Raw genomic sequence first — 18,882 nt, 5'->3', positions numbered from 1 at the left:
TCTCGAGTTAAAAGCAATTATTGAGAAGTGGGAATACTTATATTAATATTAAAGTAGTTGAGAACTATAACAAGCCAATTCTGTATTATTTAACAGCTCAAGATTCCCATTGTCACCCATTTTGATAAGTCAGACACGGACAGGAAAGTCAAATATCATACAAACATAATAGTAGCACTATTCTCGACTCTCCAGAAGACAGAGCGGTAGTTAGATGGAACCAAAATGTGGTTCTTTTGGACTTAAAAAATTTAAATGTGGGGAAAAAAACTGGTGATCATAATATATATAATGCCCTTTTATAAGGCGTTATACCTTAAAGGCCGTTTACCTAGTTAAGCATAGCACCCTTTTTTAAGGCGTTATATATATAACGCCCTAACTTACCGCGCTATATATATTATGTGGCTCGCCAATGATTCTTCTGGGCTTAACTGATATAACAATAATTTAACTGGGTATAGCGCCCATATTTAAGACGCTATACCTCAAATAATTGTACCCCCTGACTGGTTTTTGCCTTATTTAAAGAGGTTAAAGATTTTGTAAAAATCCATCCATAAATATTCTCAAATCTTCTGAAATATTTCTTCGTTAAGTTATTTTGCATTTTGTCATAATATCTAAAGAGCGAAAAATTAGGGTTTCATTATATTTGGGGGTGAGGTTGTGGTGGCGAATAACTCAGTAAGCTATATTTTATCTCCACAGTGTCATGTTAAGTTGTCACTTACAATGGAGTACGATACATTGGTATTGTTGTTATGTAAAAAAATGAGTGTGAGCAAACGTTCAGTGAATATTAAAGTAACCGGAAGATATCTGTATTCTGTCACTTCGCAAGGGGTTGCTTGTTATGCTGAGTTTAACATCGAAGACAATGAAACTCTAAAAGATTTTTTGAAGACTCCAGATGAATACCGGAATTTTCTTGTGATAAAAATGTTGAAAATGTACGTCAAGGCTGAAGACGTTCGCAATAATGAGATTGCGCAAAGTAGGGATATTCCTCAGTCATCGGGTGGTTATTTTGGAGCAGTTTTAGCCGAACAGGTTCCGGGTGAAAGAGCTTGGCCTGATCTAAACTTATCTCCATGGGCGAATGAAGAGCGAGGAAATAATTTCTCCCCTAGTTTACATAATCCATAAGCCGAGTGGTAAACTTCATTTTTCCTTTGTGTTACGATGTTTATTTTTGATGTATTGAATTTGTATTAACACTCATATATTCCACAGGGGGTACCAGTCAGATATGAATTTTACAAGTTATGAACCAACGCCCAGTTGGAATATGCCTAGTTTTGGTGTGTTGGATCATGGTGGTCCATCCGGGAGTCATCACCAATAGGATAATGTCCATCATAGGATATCAACACATTATGATTTGTAAGTGAAGTGATAAAGCTTTATGTAAAGTTTGGATCAATTTGAGTAACTCATTAGTTTGTTGGTTGTGCAGTGAAAACGAGCAACTTGAAGGTCTTGTCCTTACTCAATTGCCCGAAGACGACATATTTAATCGGGATTTGGCAGATGCGCAGAGTCAGAAAGAGAATAGTGATTATGACAACAATGCCGATGAGTCTGGAGATGACACACCTTTCCCTGATAAGGGTGATGATGAGGAGGAAGAGAATGTTGAACCTGATTTGACGAGAGAGCATGCTCCACCTCCCGTTAGACCAAGAGCGTACGAGTCCCACGTGCCGTTTCATTCAAGGGAGATTCTCTACCTTGATCATTTGTCAAGTATGTCGGATGTGGATGCCCTCACAAGGGATATTGACTAAATTCGGACACCAATGTAGGATGAATCTAGAGCAACGGTGTTGTCAAAGGGCATACTTTTTCATGATAAAGCGCGCCTAAGCAGGGCGGTGCGAATGTACAGCGTAAAATAGTGTCGTGAGATCACGGTAGCAGAGTCATCTCCGGATGTATACAAGGTTATTTGCCGTAGATGGTTTACGGGTTATAATTGGATGCTGCGTGCGAGGAAGAAGAAAGCAAATATGTGGGTTGTGGGTAAATATATTGGCACCCACAATTGTGAAATAGACACATTCAGTTGGAATCATTTTAACTTGAATGTTGACTTAATTTCTCTTGTCTTGATTTCACACATTGAAGCGTCCATAAGGTACAAGATCAAAGAGTGTATAACATCTGTTCATCAGGAATATGGGTGTTCCATTACCAAAAGAAAGGTATTTCTCGGGCACAAACGTGCGTTTGAAATTGTTTATGGTAGCTGGGATAAGTCCTTTGCATCTCTACCCAGGTACATAGCCGCATTGCAACACTTTAACCTCGGGACTGATGTTGAATGGAAGCTTGAGCGGAGTTCGAGAATACCAGAACATATATTCAGATATGTGTTCTGGGCATTTAAATCAACAATTGATGATTTTGTGCATTGTCGGCCGATAATATCCATAGACGGCACTCATGTATATGGAAAGTATAATATTAAGTTGTTGATCGCCATTGCAGTAGATGGTAATGGAAGTATATTTCCCCTAACTTTTGCTATTTGTGCCAATGAAAGCCAAGAGACGTGAACACTATTTTTGAACCACTTGAAGGAGCACGTTGTCAGACAACGTTCAGGTATTTGTCTAATATCTTATAGGCATGGCGGTATTTTAAGTTCTGTACAGAATTTGCCTGCATGGTAGGAACCGTATGCCTACCACTGTTACTGTGTGAGGCACCTGAAGGCCAATTTTCAGAAGGCACATCCCAACAAGGATTTGCATGATTTAATGTAGATGGCTGCAACAGATCACTAAGAGTGTAAATTCAGGAGGCGCATGAAATCGATCAGGCAGGAAGACCAAGGAGCCTATCTTTGGTTGATGCGACATGAGCTTGACAAGTGGACTTTGCATGCGGATGGTGGGAGGAGATGGGAAATTCTGACTACAAATGTGTCAGAATCTTTCAACGGGTTATTGAAGTCTGCACGTGGATTGTCTGTCACTGCCATGGTGCGGATGTCATTCAAGCAGATGGCGGAGAGGTTTGTTGAAAGGACTAGAGGTGCATCGTCATTGATGGAAAAAAGGGTGTTGAATTTATGCCAATACCAATGAAAAAATCTGAGAAATACAGGAGGCGAGCACATTGGCATTCATATTTACAGTATTGCAACGAGCGAAATATTTTTGAAGTTCGCACTGCTATCCATCAAAATTGGGGGAATAGTACACACACCGTAGATGAAGCCAGAAGGTTATGCTCTTGTGAGAAATATCCATCTACCACATGTCGTGCTCACATTCCATGAAGTGCTTTCAACATACAGGTTTCGCGATAACCAGCTACGTTGATAAAGAATATAGTATTGCTGCATACTTAAACACCTATAGTGGACAGTTGCAGCCAGTGGGTGCTGAGCATTATTGGCCGCCGAAACCATTTAAAATGGTGTGTAACAAGGAGTATTTGCGTCAACGACAAGTGCAAAAAAGAACGCGTATACGAAACCAAATGGATGTTGGTGATACCGTTTATGCGCGTAAATGTGGCATATGCTCGCAAACATGACACGACCGTCATATATGCCCTTCAGCTGGTTTGGGTAGCGGTAGTAATTCAGCTCCCAGTGGAAGTTCATGTAATGTTCCCAATTATCAAGGATACCCATAGTGTTGTATTTCAATAATTTGTTGTAATAAGTGTATGTACATGTTCATCTTGCAGAATGTATGAAATAAAATTGTGTTTCTATTGGTGTTAAGTCTTATTGATATTTAGCATTAATACTTCAGTACAATAATTTAACATACACCCCAAGAAAAAAAAATTGTCATTCGCCATTATCGTCGCTGTCTGGCACTATTTCATTGTCACTGTCTCCATCTTCTCCGTCAACATCGTGTACGTACCATTCGGGACCGAGGGCATCATAATCTAGGCCCAGTTGACACACATTTCTCGCATTTCATCGCTATCATCAAGAAGATCACTTGCTTAATTTCTACAATAATATGGGACTGCTACGTCCAACGTCTATGGTAGAAACTTAGGTATTCCCTCCCCCTCGACAACTGTTGGGAAAACAGTATAATCATTGTCTCTATGTATTTTATCATTTTCTAATAAATTCCAGTACTGAGCCTTCGTTCCTCCCAGGAAGTTAAGATCATCTATTACATGATGAACAACTAGTACCTTTTCCATCTCTAGAATCTCCTTCATCAAATGTCGAATCACTTCTGGTTCATCTTTGTGTGTGTTTGTTTGGAAGGTTACAGACAGTGTTTGTGGCACAACAAGCCCATGTCAGCGACATAGTACTTCGTAATCACACCGTTTTAAGTAAAGGGGAACCCATTATAGTTTTTCGCCCCAAATTCGCATACCTTCAGTCTTTGTAGAATGCGCTCCGCCCTCAATAATGTGCCCTGCAACTTTGAGATCAGTGTGTATATTGATAGGATTATTTTCCAAGGTACGCAGAACATCATACCACTTGTCATCAACCAAGTTAGTGTAGCAACCTAGCATATTTTTTTCAAGGTAGGGATCGATAGTGTTAAGACGTGTTCCATGGGGATCTGTTGAACTACCTTCATTCTTTTGCCTCTTTTTGAACCACTTGTTAAATGTTAATGGCATTTTTAAATGGTTGTTGTAATGTTTATTCAAAAGGTTTTTGAAATACATATGACTTGGTTCAGTTTAACAAGTTGTTTTATACCCGAAAGAATCATTATCACGCGAAACATAGCGCGGTGAAATACCACGTTATGTGTATTGTCTTGTCGACCTGAAAAAGCTGAAGGGGAAGGGATGATTATTTATATAAGTATAGCGCCTTAGGTAAGGGCGTTATACTATAGCGCCTTAAGTGAGGACGCTATACCTTCCCGCCCGTTTGAGTTCAAATATAACGCCTTAAAAAAGGGCGCTATACTTAACTGGGCAAACGGCCGTTAAGATATAGCGCCTTATAAAAGGACGTTATATATATTATGATCATCAATTTTTTTTCCACATATTTTGATTCTTTGAGTCCAAAAAATTATATTTTAGTTTCGTGCTCGTGGTAGACAAACGAGTCTCTCTCAATAGAGTGCAATAAGTTAATTAATTGGTTGTCGTAACTTGTGAGAAGTGGCATTTATTACAGTTACAAATACAAATAAAGACAATTACAGATGGATCAGAATTCAGCACTTTGAGCCGGTCAACGTGTCTGCTCAAAGCTGAAAGGACAAAGTAACGGGAAAAAGAAAACTCCAAATCTGCACTGCAATAGAGAAGAAAGAAGAAAGATTTTGGGTTACATTTGTTTGTTTCCTCATTTACTCTCAAAATACCACACCTTATTATTTACAGCTTTTTTTTTCAGACGTGTGAATTCTTGGCAAGTTTCTGAATTGGCTAGATAACTAGCTAGGCCAAAAAACAGAAGATAATGATAGTAGAGTAGTTAATAGGTTGAAACTAGTATAGTAGGCCTATGCAGTACTAAAAGTAGACAATGAGAAGTACTAGCAAACTCATTCATGTGTTTAATGTTGAACTCCAATATATGGAATGTGTTGAATTTGACAAAATTAATATCAACTACTATGAATATTTGAAACCTCATTTTAGGAAAAAATTGGTAGATGAATTTTTTAATGCATTTATATTGCATGATCACACTTATAGCCTGTTTGGCCAAGCTTCTCTCCAAATCAAAAGTATTTTTTTTTTTTTAAAAAGTACTTTTTTTCCTTAATTTGAGGTGTTTGGTCATGCTTTTTTTGGGAAAAAAATGCTTTTGGCTAGAAGCAGAAGCAGAAAAAAGTAGCTTCTCCTCGGAAGCAGAAGCACAAGTAATTTTGACTTTTCTTCCTACCAAAAATACCCTTTGCAAAATATTATTTATACCAAAATAACCTTACTTAGTTTAAACTATTAAGTAATATAAAATGACTTTTGGGATGAACTTTCATATTTATTGGATGCTTTTTGATATATTTAAATTATCTTGAAAGAATAAAGTACTTTTCAATTTTATTTTTATATTTTACTTAAATAAAATAAAAAAACTTAATTATTATCTTTAATAATAAATATTTATAATTATTTATCTACTTATATAATATTAACTATTAAGCAAATTTCTTCATGTCCTTATTTATAATTTGACATTTAAAAGCACTTTTCGAAAAGTTTGGCCAAACACAAATTATTGTTCAAAAGTGCTTTTCAAATTGATTAGTCAAACACAAACTGTTTTTTCTCCAAAAGTACTATTTTCGCACTTTTGAAAAAAATACTTCTCAAAATAAGCAGATTTTCTAGCTTGGCCAAACAGGCTATTAATGTGATGCCATGCATGTCATTATTAAGATCATTTCCCTTCTATAAATAGCAAGGGTTTTGTTCATTTGTAAACATCTCTCACTTGCCTTCTTATCTCTTAAGGCATTTGAATCTTCTTTCTCTCTTGTAGTATTTCACTTGTATTTTCGGAGTGAAATAAAGTTTGAGTTGATTATGTCCGAGAACTAGGCAAAAATTAAATTTTATCGAACCTCATTAATTTCTGGTGTTCTTTTTATTATTGTCTCATTTACTATTTATTAGCTACCTTTAGATATAGTAGATATGATTTAATCACTCTATATATTCGGCTTTCACAACAATTGATATCAGAGCCAATGTTCTATCTTAGTATGCACTGTGGTTGTAGCATAGTCTGAACTTTACATCAGAAAAGAATTACTTTGGTGTTCTGTACTGTCAGCAAATAAATAGTATATGTAAAAAAAAAAGGGAGATAATAAAATGAAGAGTCCACATCGGGTGTTAGTAATACGTCGTTGGCATCTTCGCTTATGATAAGAATTATGTCACATGCGAAATTTGCAGTTGAAATTTTTTACGGGTCAGGACATTTCGGGATGTAGCAAGCTAAGGTTCTTGATGTCCTTTTTAAAGAAGGACTAGATATTGCCATAGAAGAAAAGAAACCAGATAAAAACGGAGAAGGAGATTGGAAGATTATCAACCGTATTGCTTGTGGTACTATTCGATCTTACCTCGCAAGAGAACAGAAGTATCCATACACAAAAGAAACTTCTGCAAGTAAATTGTGGAATGCATTGGAGGATAAATTCTTGAAGAAAAACAGTCAAAATAAATTTTACATGAAAAAAAGACGGTTACACTTTACATATATTCCTGGTACTACAATGAATGATCATATCACCAACTTTAATAAGTTGGCGACAGATTTGCAGAATATAGACGTGACTTTTAGTGATGGAGATATGGCTGTAATATTATTAAGTTCACTTCCCGATAAGTACGAGAACCTCGAAACTACTCTACTTCATGGGAATGATGAAGTGTCTCTCAAAGAAGTTTGTTCTGCCTTGTACAACTATGAACAACGAAAGAGAGAAAAGCAAAAGTGTGGAGAAGGAGAAGCACTGGTTGTGATAGGTCGTTCTCAAAACCAGATGAGAACGAAGAAAGGAAGATCAAAGTCAAGATCAAAACCCAGTAAAGATGAATGCGCTTTTTGTCGAGAAAAGAGGCACTGGAAGAAAGACTGTTCAAAGTTAAAAAACAAGGCCAAAACTAACAATGGAAAGGCTGTCATAGATTCAAATGTAGCTGATTATGACGATTCTGATTTCTTACTAGTTACTACTGAGCCATTCAAACCATCTGACATATGGCTGATGGATTCAGCTTGTAACTATCATATGTGTCCCAACATGGACTGGTTTGTTAATTTTCAAGAAGGACAATGTGGAGTTATTCACACCGTAAATAACAATCCCCTTACCGCATATGGTATTAGTTCAATCCAATTAAGAAACCATGATGGATTGATCAGAATATTAACAGATGTTCGATACGTACCGGAATTGAAAAAAAATCTCATTTCTATAGGAGCCTTAGAGTCAAAGGGGCTCAAAGTCGTCGTAGAAAATGGGGTAATGACAATATGCTTCGGAGCACTAGTGGCAATGAAGGGAATTCAGAAAAATAATAACATGTACCACTATCACGATAGTACAATTATTGGGACAGCGACAGTGACATCCAGTGATGACAAGGAGGCAGAAACAACCAAGCTATGGCACATGCACTTGGGACATGCTTGAGGAAAATTCTTGAAAATTTTATGAGATCACGGATTGTTAAAAGGAGTAAAGACTTGCAATTTGGAGTTTTGTGAGTATTGTGTCAAGGGGAAACAGACAAGGGTTAAATTTAGAACAACAGTCCATAATACTAAAGGTATTTTGGATTATGTTCATTCTCATATTTGGGGTGCTTCAAAAACACCTTCATTAGGTGGGAAACACTATTTTGTAACCTTTATTGATGACTTTTCCCGAAGAGTGTGGGTATATACTATTAAAATCAAAGATGAGGGGCTGAGAATTTTTCTTAAATGGAAGGCGATGATAGAGACTCAAACATGTAGAAAGATAAAGTGTCTTCGCACAGATAACAGTGGAGAATACAGAAAATGATATTTACAATAATATTTGTGAAGATGATGGCATTTTGAGACATTTCACAATCAGAAATACACCACAACAGAATAGAGTGGCAGAACGTATGAACCGGGCTTTGCTGGAGAAAGTTCGGTGTATGCTGTCCAATACTGGCTTGGGCAAAGAATTTTGTGCTGAGGCAATACCATATGCATACCACCTTATTAATTGTCTACCATCTTCCTCTATTGGTGGCAAGACACCATTTGAAAAATGGTATGGATAACCTGCTGAAGATTATAATTTTTTGCATGTATTTGGCTCAATTGCATACAATCATATGAAAGAGTCAAAATTAGATCCGAGAGTAAAGAAAGATATATTTATGGGGATTACTTCTAGAGTCAAAGGATACCGCTTATGGTGTCCAGAGACAAGAAAAATTATATTCATCAGAGATCTTACTGTAGCACCCCGAAATTGTTTTTGAAATACTTAAGCGCATTTAAGAAAGTTGATGTGTGCTAATTATATTATTTCTTGTGCAGACTAGGACTATTAATATGATGGATATTAATTTGGATATGATAATAAGTATACGAGGCATATTATAAGTGATGTGGGGACTAAGGAGAGCCCTAAGTCTAAGCCAACTTGGAAATTACATAATAGACTAAAGTTCAAAATGAGTACGCACAAGACCAATCTCTCTCTCTCTCTCTCTCTCTCTCTCTCTCTCTCTCTCTCTCTATATATATATATATATATATATATATATATATATATATATATATATATATATATATATATATATATATATATATATATATCGAATATAGCTTATATAACATATAAAAAGAAATATCTATGTGTCTAGTTTATAATGCTTCAAACCGTTTGTCATTTGGACATTCCTACAAGAGGTTATGACCAAATTACCAAAGGCTAGCAGAGGAGTCTGCGGATGCGAAGCATCCGGGGCCGCGTCCGAAAGAATGGCTGGCAGTGAAGTACTGCCATAGCATCCAAGGCGGCGTACGAAACCCAAAAATCTGGGCCTATAAATACCAAGTTAGGGGAGAGAGTATTTTGAGTATTGGGGGTAGGGTTCTTGAGGTGAAGGGGTATTTTAAGCTCAAATCAAGTCCAATCAACCAAGGTAAGATGTTAATGTTATTTTGGATTGATTCTTACTCAATATACATGAGTTCTAATATCATTCTTGTATCTAAATGCTAGATTTCATCATCAAATCCTCAAGAACACTAAAATCACCAAAGTTGTGATTTTTCAAGATTGAGCTACTAAAGGTAATTTAATGCTTCAAACTCGTTTATTATGAGTAGTTAGAAGTATTTGAAGCATTTGTTACAAGTTTTAATGGTTGAAAGATTGGATTATAAAACTCTAGTTCATGGCATGAATAGTACTTTTGAGAAAATAAGGGAGAAGATGAATGGTAATCTTGGCGATGAAATTTATGAATACAATGAACCTATGAAATTATTTGTTAGCAAAAGATGGAAGTGATCAACTAAGTAATCACCCGAATTGTATATTTTGCAAGTATTGATTATAGAAGACGATGAATACTAACTCGGTGATAATAGACAATTGATGTAGTATCATTAATGACTATGAATGGGTATTAAAATATAAGAATGAAGTTGAATAGTCTAGCATGTAAAACTATTTGGCGATTTGAGTTGTTGGAGGCTTGTAGCTAACTTATGAACCATATATGGATGTTGATCAATATCTTAGGTCATATTTTGATGTAATTAGGATATCTAATTGTAGATACTGACTTGTTGGTGATGTCAAGTATTTTAATCAACATTAGAATGATGGAGGAGGATTGAAAGCTTGTGAATGTTAATAAAGCGAAAGCGAGGTAAGTTGATTAAAATTTACTCTTCTTGATGGACTTTCTCTAAAAGCATGTTTCGAGTTAATACTTAAGTTGTTTGCAAATGTGCTTTCGTACTTGTGGGGACAAACAAGTACGGATGTTTCCATGTATTAAAATATTATGTTATTTTATAAAATTTTATTTTAAATCTTATTGGCAAAATGGCACTCAAGGTAAATGTTATAAGTTTTTATCAAAACCTACATATTGACAAGAGTATACATATTTGAGTGCTAAAGATAAGTTTTCATGGAAAGTATTTCTTTTGGAAATTGATGAGCAGAATAACACTTGTGGTAAATTTTAAAGATTGATGTTAAATTACTAAAAGCTTTAGCATGTAAAAGGTTATTTATTTAAATTTTGATCAAATGATTTATATTTTCTATAAATGCTATGATTTGATAAAAATAGATCCTTTGAGGCTACTATGCAATAAATCTATTTTTGAAGTATCAAATATTTTGGAAATTACTTGTGTTCACCTAGATTGGCTTCGTATATATCGTGTTCGTTGTCATAAAACTACACGTGTCGGTGTAGACGTAGATGGCCACTTGTGGTATAGACTACGACAGAGTGCTCTCCCTCGAGAGAGTACTATTTTGTGCTATTATTAGCATGGCTGAGTCGATTCGTACGGCACTACGATGAGACGACCTGAGCAAGTAGGGTATATGATACTTGCCGCTAGGTACATAACCTAGTTGACCTTCTTATGTCGGTGATGGTATAATACTCCCAGTGAAAGGTAATGAAGATTTTCTTATGTTTAGGCCTAAGGAGCCAAAAGTGATTTCGACGACTTAAAGAAAATGTAATGATTTTGTATGATTTTATCCAAAATCTTGGATTGATGTAAATATTTTAAAAGTTTATATTGTGGGTTATATTTCACTTAGTTGTTATTTAAAATAACAAAGGTCATGAAATGATAAAATTTCTTATCGTTTTATATCAAATATTAGTGCATTGTTGTCCCAAGAACTTAAGTTAGAGAGAGTCTGTGACACTTATTGAGTACCGTTGTGGTGTACTCAGCCTTTATGGGCCCCCTTCCAGGGTCTTGCTTACTTTACATGTTTCAGGATGATGTATGATATGTGGCATGTGGTCAGGTTAGGATAACTCTCTTTTCGAGGTATTATGAAGCACCACTTTTATCTCGTGGTAGCTATCATGTTCTTTTTTATTTTATTTTGTTGGAATTACTCTAATCGTTGGTTCTATTCTTGGTATAGAGGCTTCATAGATAGTTGTGAAAGGTTGTAATAACGGGGTTGTACACGACATACATGAAATTATATTTATTTTACTTAGTCACATTTTTATTATCATGAAAGACGTCATGTATGATTTTGAATTGGAAAATATTTTATCACTTAACTTGAAAATGTATATGATTTTCAAGGAGCTTCCGCAATTAAATTTGTTTTCATGCATATGATTTGGGTGCATCACATGGTTTGGTTCGCTCACGTCGGGTGCCGGTCACGTGGTTTTGGGTCGTGACAGTTACCTTTAATGAATCTGCCATAACAGATAAGGTGACTGTTGAAGATGTCAATCAAACTAATGGTGCTTCAAAGCAGGTGGAGTTTGAGGGAAAAATTTATTTTCCCAACACAAGGAGAAAACGAGGAAACAATAGAAGATTTTTTCCTGGAAGAAGAGTTAGTGGAAGGGGAGGTTCCAACTCAGGAACCCCAACAACAACTTGAATCAATAGCAACCAACAAGCCAAAACGAACAATAAAAAAACATGTTCATCTCATAGAGACGGTGGCTTGTGCAGCCTCAATTGTCGCTGATGGTGTTCCTATCACTTATAAAGACGCAGTCCAAAGTTCAGAAGAAGATAAGTAGAGGATTGCCATGAATGAAGAAATGCAGTCCCTTTATCAGAATCGCACATGGAAATTGGCCAATCTCCCGAAGGGCAAGAAAGAAATTGGATGCAAATGGGTATTTGCAGAGATAGAAGAATTTCCTAACCAAGAAGACGTTCGCTACAAAGAAAGATTGGTGGACAAAGGGTACCTTCAAAAGGAGGAAATTGATTACAATGAGGTATTTTCTCCAGTCGTGAAACACTCCTCCATTAGAGTTTTGTTGACTTTGGTAGCACAATTGAAGTTGGAACTAGTTCAGTTAGATGGAACTTGGAGACTTGGAAGAGGAAATCTATATGATTCAGCCAGAAGGATTCAAAGTCACTGGAAAAGAAAACAAGGTGTTCAAACTTGAAAAATCGTTGTACAAATTGAAACAATCTTCTAGACAGTGGTACAAGCGATTTGACAAGTTTATGTTGCGGTAGAAGTACAGAAGAAGCAAATACCATTATTGTGTGTATTTGCGCAAGCTTATAGACAGATCATTCATATATCTTCTCCTATACGTTGATGATATGTTGATAGCTCCAAAATCAAGAGGAAATTGAGAAGTTGAAGATTCAACTAAGAAAGGAGTTTGAGATGAAGGATTTGGGTGAGGCGAAGAAAATTCTTGGCATAGAGATAAAAAGAGATAGACATTTAAAGAAATTCTATCTATCTCAGAAAGAATACTTGAAGAGAGTAATCAATCGATTTGGCATGAATGATAATACGAAGTCAGTTAGCACTCTGCTTGCTCCTCACTTTAAGCTTAGTGATGCTATGTCGCCGAAAAATAAAGCTGAACGAGAGTATATGTCAAGAGTACCATATATGAATGCCGTTGGTAGCTTGACGTATGCAATGGTTTGCACAAGACCTGATATTTCACATGCTATTAGAGTTGTAAGCAGGTATATGCAGGATCCAAGAAAGGAACATTGGCAAGCTGTGAAATAAATTCTACGATATATTCGTAATACTGTAGATGTTGTATTGATTTTTGAGCTGGAAGATAGTCAATATCTGGTTGGATATTGTGACTCAGATTATGCGGGTGATTTGGACAAGCGTAAATCAACTACTAGTTATGTTTTCACTTTTGCAAATGCACCAGTTAGTTGAAAGTCTACTTTGTAGTCAACGGTTGCTTTGTCTACTACTGAGGCAAAGTACATGGCAATTACAGAGGTTGTAAAGGAGGCAATTTGGCTTCACGGGTTGCTTAGAGAGTTTGGTATTGGTCAAGAAAGTATTACACTATTTTGTGATAGTCAGAGTGCCTAGCAATTAGCAAAGAACCAAGTTTAGCATGCAAGGGCGAAGCACATTGATGTTCGATATCACTTTATACGATATATTATATAAGAAGGTGGAGTCATGGTGCAGAAAATTCGGACTACAGACAACCCTGCTGATATGCTAACAAAAGTAGTGACTGCGATCAAGTTTCAACATTGTTTGAACTTGATCAACATTGTTGAACTTTGAAGATTGAAGTTGAAGACACAATCAAAATTTATCAGTGAGAGAAAATTGAAAAAGTGACATCTTGCCAAGGTGGAGATTTGTTGAATTTGACAAGATTAATGTGAACTAGTGTGAACGTTTGAAGCCTCCTTTTAGGAAAAAATTGGTAGATGCATTTTTTCATGCATTTACATTGCATGATCACACTTAATGTGATGTCATGCATGACATTATTAAAGCCATTTTTCTTCTATAAATAGCAAAGATTTTGTTCATTTGTAAACATTTCTCACTTACCTTCTTATCTCCTAAGGCATTTGAATCTTCATTCTCTCTTGTAGTATTTCACTTGTATTTTTGGAGTGAAATAAAGTTTGAGTTAATTGTGTCCGAGGACTAGGCAAAAATCAAATTTTGCCGAACCTCGTTAATTTCTGGTGATCTTTTTATTATTGTCTCATTTACTATTTATTAAGTACTTTTAGATATAATAGTTGTGATTTAATCACTCTATATATTCGGCTTCCGCAACAATCTGCATTGCTTATGTCCAGTTTTGGATGTATGCGGTAAAGAGAGAGGAGTATATAAGAGTTTCTGGTCGATTTCTTCTTATATAATCTTGAATATATAATCCTCATAACTAGCTTTTCTGTTGAGTTAGAGAACCCAACTGCGCAGCACTAAATTCAAACATACTCCTCGGACAGAAAAGTTAGTTATGAGGATTATATATTCAAGATTATATAAGAAGAATATGCACTTATTTTTTTATTATGTTTACAAACAAAAAGAAAAAAAATCAGAACTTTTCTTGTTTATCCTAAAATTTATCCAAAGATCCCCAACCCAAATTAAACAACCCATATGTAGTTTCCTTAATTTAGTAAGCACAATTCTCAACCCCTCCTCCCCACGTCTAAGCTGGAAATGATCACTATGTTTATCGTTATAAATCATAAAAAATCTAAAAGTTTAAAAACCGTTACACTTGGGAACGTTCTAAAAGTTAGCTTCTCATTGAAATATGGAATCAGAGTGGAAGAAAGCTGGCGTGAAAATGTTGCAAAGACCTTAGACTTGATTTAAAAAGATTGGATTTAAAGTAGTGAGTCCTCCGGAACAACCACTATGTGTTTTAAAGTTAAGGTTAACATTTGTTTACGCTCTACCCTTTCCAAATCCCACTTGTAACACTACATTAGGTATCTTGTTGTTATTGTTGGATTTAAAGAAGTGCATATAATAGTACCGAAAAATGTGAAATTTGAAATCCCTACATATAGGTTTTTTAACTTGGGTTGAGTTGGGTTTTTTTCAGGAAGCTTTTTTCAGTTTAATATATGTATACGGTCGAAACCGATTTTGCCCTTCGTACGACTGGTCGAGATGGGAACATAATGGACCGAAGAGTGTCTTCATAATTTCGGGATAAGATCCGAAGCCGGGTTACCTAGCTTCGAGTTTTAGGAACCGATCAATCCGAGCTCGAAGTCATTATCGAGCTCGAATCCAAATCGAACCATGATGCGAAGCAACGTTATCGAGCTCGAGAGCCAAAGACCGACCAATGCTGAGCCCGAATCAATACCGGGCCTCAAGTCAAAATCGAGCTCGAATCAATATCGAGCTCGATTCAGTATCGAGCTTAAGTCAATATCAAGACTATAGACAAGAGCCGTTACAGCCGCACTAAAGGAGAGAATCTCAGCAGGAAAAAGGAGAAAGTTGATTTATCATGGTTCCCCACTATGTATTTTTAATTATATCTAAAGTAGGATCCCCCACTATAAGAGGGATGACTATTATCTCTGTGAAAGCATAACTATTGAGACATTAAGACACCATAACTAAGATACTGTGCATATGCTCCATATTGAGAGATTATCATTTTGAGCTTTATACATTATTTTCATCTTGCTTACTCATAAATCATCCTCCCTTCAACCTTGTTTGTATTTTCATTCTTGATAGTCAATACTCGATATTTTCGCTTATACGATTCGTATCAAGATATACCACGTACCATTAGAACTACGTACAAATTCAACTTTATTCGTTTTTTCGGGTAAATAGTTTGGCGCCCACCGTGGGAATAAGGATAACAGTGGTTATTTGACACAAATCTGCAAAGCACATCATTTTACGCTTGTTGTTGAAAGTGTCTTTGATTTCGGATTAGCAACAACGAACTCTCAATTAATGGCCTTACATGTCGACAACGAAGCTGGCCTTCAAGGTGAGAACAACAACTTGACGCCCAGGGCCGAAAGGCCGCTTGTCGATGCCGTTGGGGGCCGAGTCGAAGTACTATCAGATGTTAATTCGCATGTGGCTATTAAGGCAAACCAACGTTCTGAACCTGAAAATAGCATTCATGGTGGTACTCGATCTGCAGTTCGAGACACCCATAACGTTAGGGAAACGGAATCAGCTTGCGTATGATTTTTGAAATGTTGCAAGATCAACAGGTAGCGATAGCTCAGTTGTAGAGTCAAACCCAGGTACCGAGCAGACCGGAGCCCAGTCCACCCCGAGAAATTACCCACAGAACAGAGCCAACTATAGTAAGGTCAAATGAGCAAGAATCGGGGATTAATCCCGAAATTGCTAAGATACTAGAGGAACTCACAAAACGGATCGAAGAAAACAATAAAAAAATGGAAACATATAATTCAAGGGTCGATCATATCCCGGGGGCATCACTAGTGTTGAAAGGGTTGGATTCCAAAAAATTCGTGCAAAAGCCTTTTCCCCCGAGTGAAGCTCCAAAATCGATCCCTAAAAAATTTCTCATGCCCGAGATTCCTAAATATAATGAGACGACCGACCCTAACGAACACGTCACCTCTTACACGTGTGCCATAAAGGGTAACAATTTAGAAGATGACGAAATCGAATCTCTACTGTTGAAAAAATTCGGAGAGACCCTTTCGAAGGGAGTAATGATTTGATATCACAACCTGCCACCAAATTCCATCGACTCATTCGCCATGTTAGCAGATTCTTTCGTAAAGGCACACGCATGGGCCATAAAGGTCGCAACGAGGAAATCGGACCTTTACAAGGTAAGACAAAGGGATAATGAAATGCTGAGGGAGTTCATGTCCCGATTTCTAATAGAACGCATGGAATTGCCACAGGTCACAGATGATTGGGCCGTTCAAGCTTTCACCCAAGGGTTGAACGAGCGGAGTTCGATGGCATCACGTCAGTTGAAACAAAGTTTGATCGAGTATCCGGCCGTGACCTGGGCAGATGTGCACAATCGATATCAATCGAAGATCCGTTTCGAGGACGACCAACTAAGAGCCCCTTCCGGTTTAGTACATCCAAACAGGTCGGTAGTTAAGAACCAGAGGGACATCGACAGGGATGTTACAGCCGCACTAAAGGAGAGAATCTCGACAGAAAAAAGGGGAACATTGATTTATCATAGTTCCCCACTATGTATTTTTAATTATATCTAAGGTAGGATCCCCACTATAAGAGGGATGACTATTATCTCTGTGAAAGCATAACTATTGAGACATTAAGACACCATAACTGAGATACTGTGCATATGCTCCATATTGAGAGATTATCATTTTGAGCTTTATACATTATTTATATCTTGCTTACTCATAAATCATCCTCCCTTTAACCTTGTTTGTATTTTCATTCTTGATAGTCAATACTCGATATTTTCGCTTATACGATTTGTATCAAGATATACCACATACCTTTAGAATTACGTACAAATTCAACTTTATCCGTTTTTCGGGTAAACAATATGTTTCTTTAATGGAATAGTATTGATTTTTTCGGCCAAGACTTCACCAATTTTTGGTTTAAACAAACTCCTAAAAGATATTATAAGAAATTTAATGAAGTTGAGGAAAAATTATCAACTATAAGTTGAACGACCTTTTTTGTAATTAACCTCTATTTATTTAATCCAATCTTTAAAAATCCTCCTGCCTAGACCGAATTGTTTCCATCGAAAAATATGAAGCAGGCTCAGCTTATTTGAGAGTAGAACCAGCAAGAAGCCCAAGCCCAAATCATGTGCTCGGATCCTCAACTTTCCACCAAGTTGATACATTTTTGAGGCCTGCAAATTCACTCACCAAACCTGAGGGCTAAGTCCATTATCCTTTTCCTTTATTTGGGTCTTATCTTATGGGTAGGGATGTACAAAAAAAATTGATAAATCGCACCAAATCGGTAATCCGAATCAAACCGAAAAAAAATCCAATATGGTTTGGTATTGGAAAATAAAACCCGACCATTATTGGTTTGGTTTGGTTTTAACTAAAAAAAGTCAAACCGAAATCAAACCAACCCGATAGTACATTTATATAATTTTTAAAAATATTTTATACATATAAACATTTATTATAATATAATTTATAAATATTTCTTAAACTTTTTCACAATTTTATAAACCCAACTTTGTTAGTTTGGTTTAGTTTATAAATTTAAAAATCCGACATCATTGATTTGATTTGATAATTGAAAAATCCGAACTAACTCGATATATGTACACGTTGCTTATGGGACTTGCTCATCCGTCCATCTCTCTCTAAATTAATCAAGTCTAGCATGTACCGCATGTTATATTAGTAGCTATAACACGCCAATTATGCACGCCAACCGTTTTATCTGAATTTTCCCCCAGCCTTTTTTATGCTAAATTGTTCTTTATTAAGAATGATTACTTCTACTATATAATTTTTGTTGGTATATAAGTTTGAAAAATTCACTAGACTTTGTTTAACTATTTGAAGAAAGATTAAGAATCTAGTGCAACGAGAATAATAGCTATGCCTCGATTTCACCAGTTTAAATCGAATATATGAATATAAATTTATGAACCCGTTTTGGCTACTCTTTTTCAAAAAAAAAAAAAAAAAAAAATCGAAAATATGTTTGTTCATGTAATTAGATCAGTTTTTATTTTATTTTTTTGAAAAAATATTTCGAATTCACAAAAACCTGAAATTTTTTTATCTACTCACAAAACTTCTAGTTTTTTTCAACTAAAATACATGTCCAAACTTCAACTTCCAAAATTATTTTTCAATACAACTTTAAAAACTTTTATTTTTCAAATTTCAAGCAAATATATGTCCAAGCGCTAGTATAGAATGAAGTTTCTGATGCTTAGATAAGAGCCGGGCCG

The sequence above is a fragment of the Nicotiana tabacum genome, chromosome 17 (assembly GCF_000715075.1).
Source record: "Nicotiana tabacum cultivar K326 chromosome 17, ASM71507v2, whole genome shotgun sequence".
NCBI lineage: Eukaryota > Viridiplantae > Streptophyta > Magnoliopsida > Solanales > Solanaceae > Nicotiana > Nicotiana tabacum.
The sequence above is the reverse complement of the archived record's forward strand: the minus strand, read 5'-3'. Positions refer to the sequence as shown.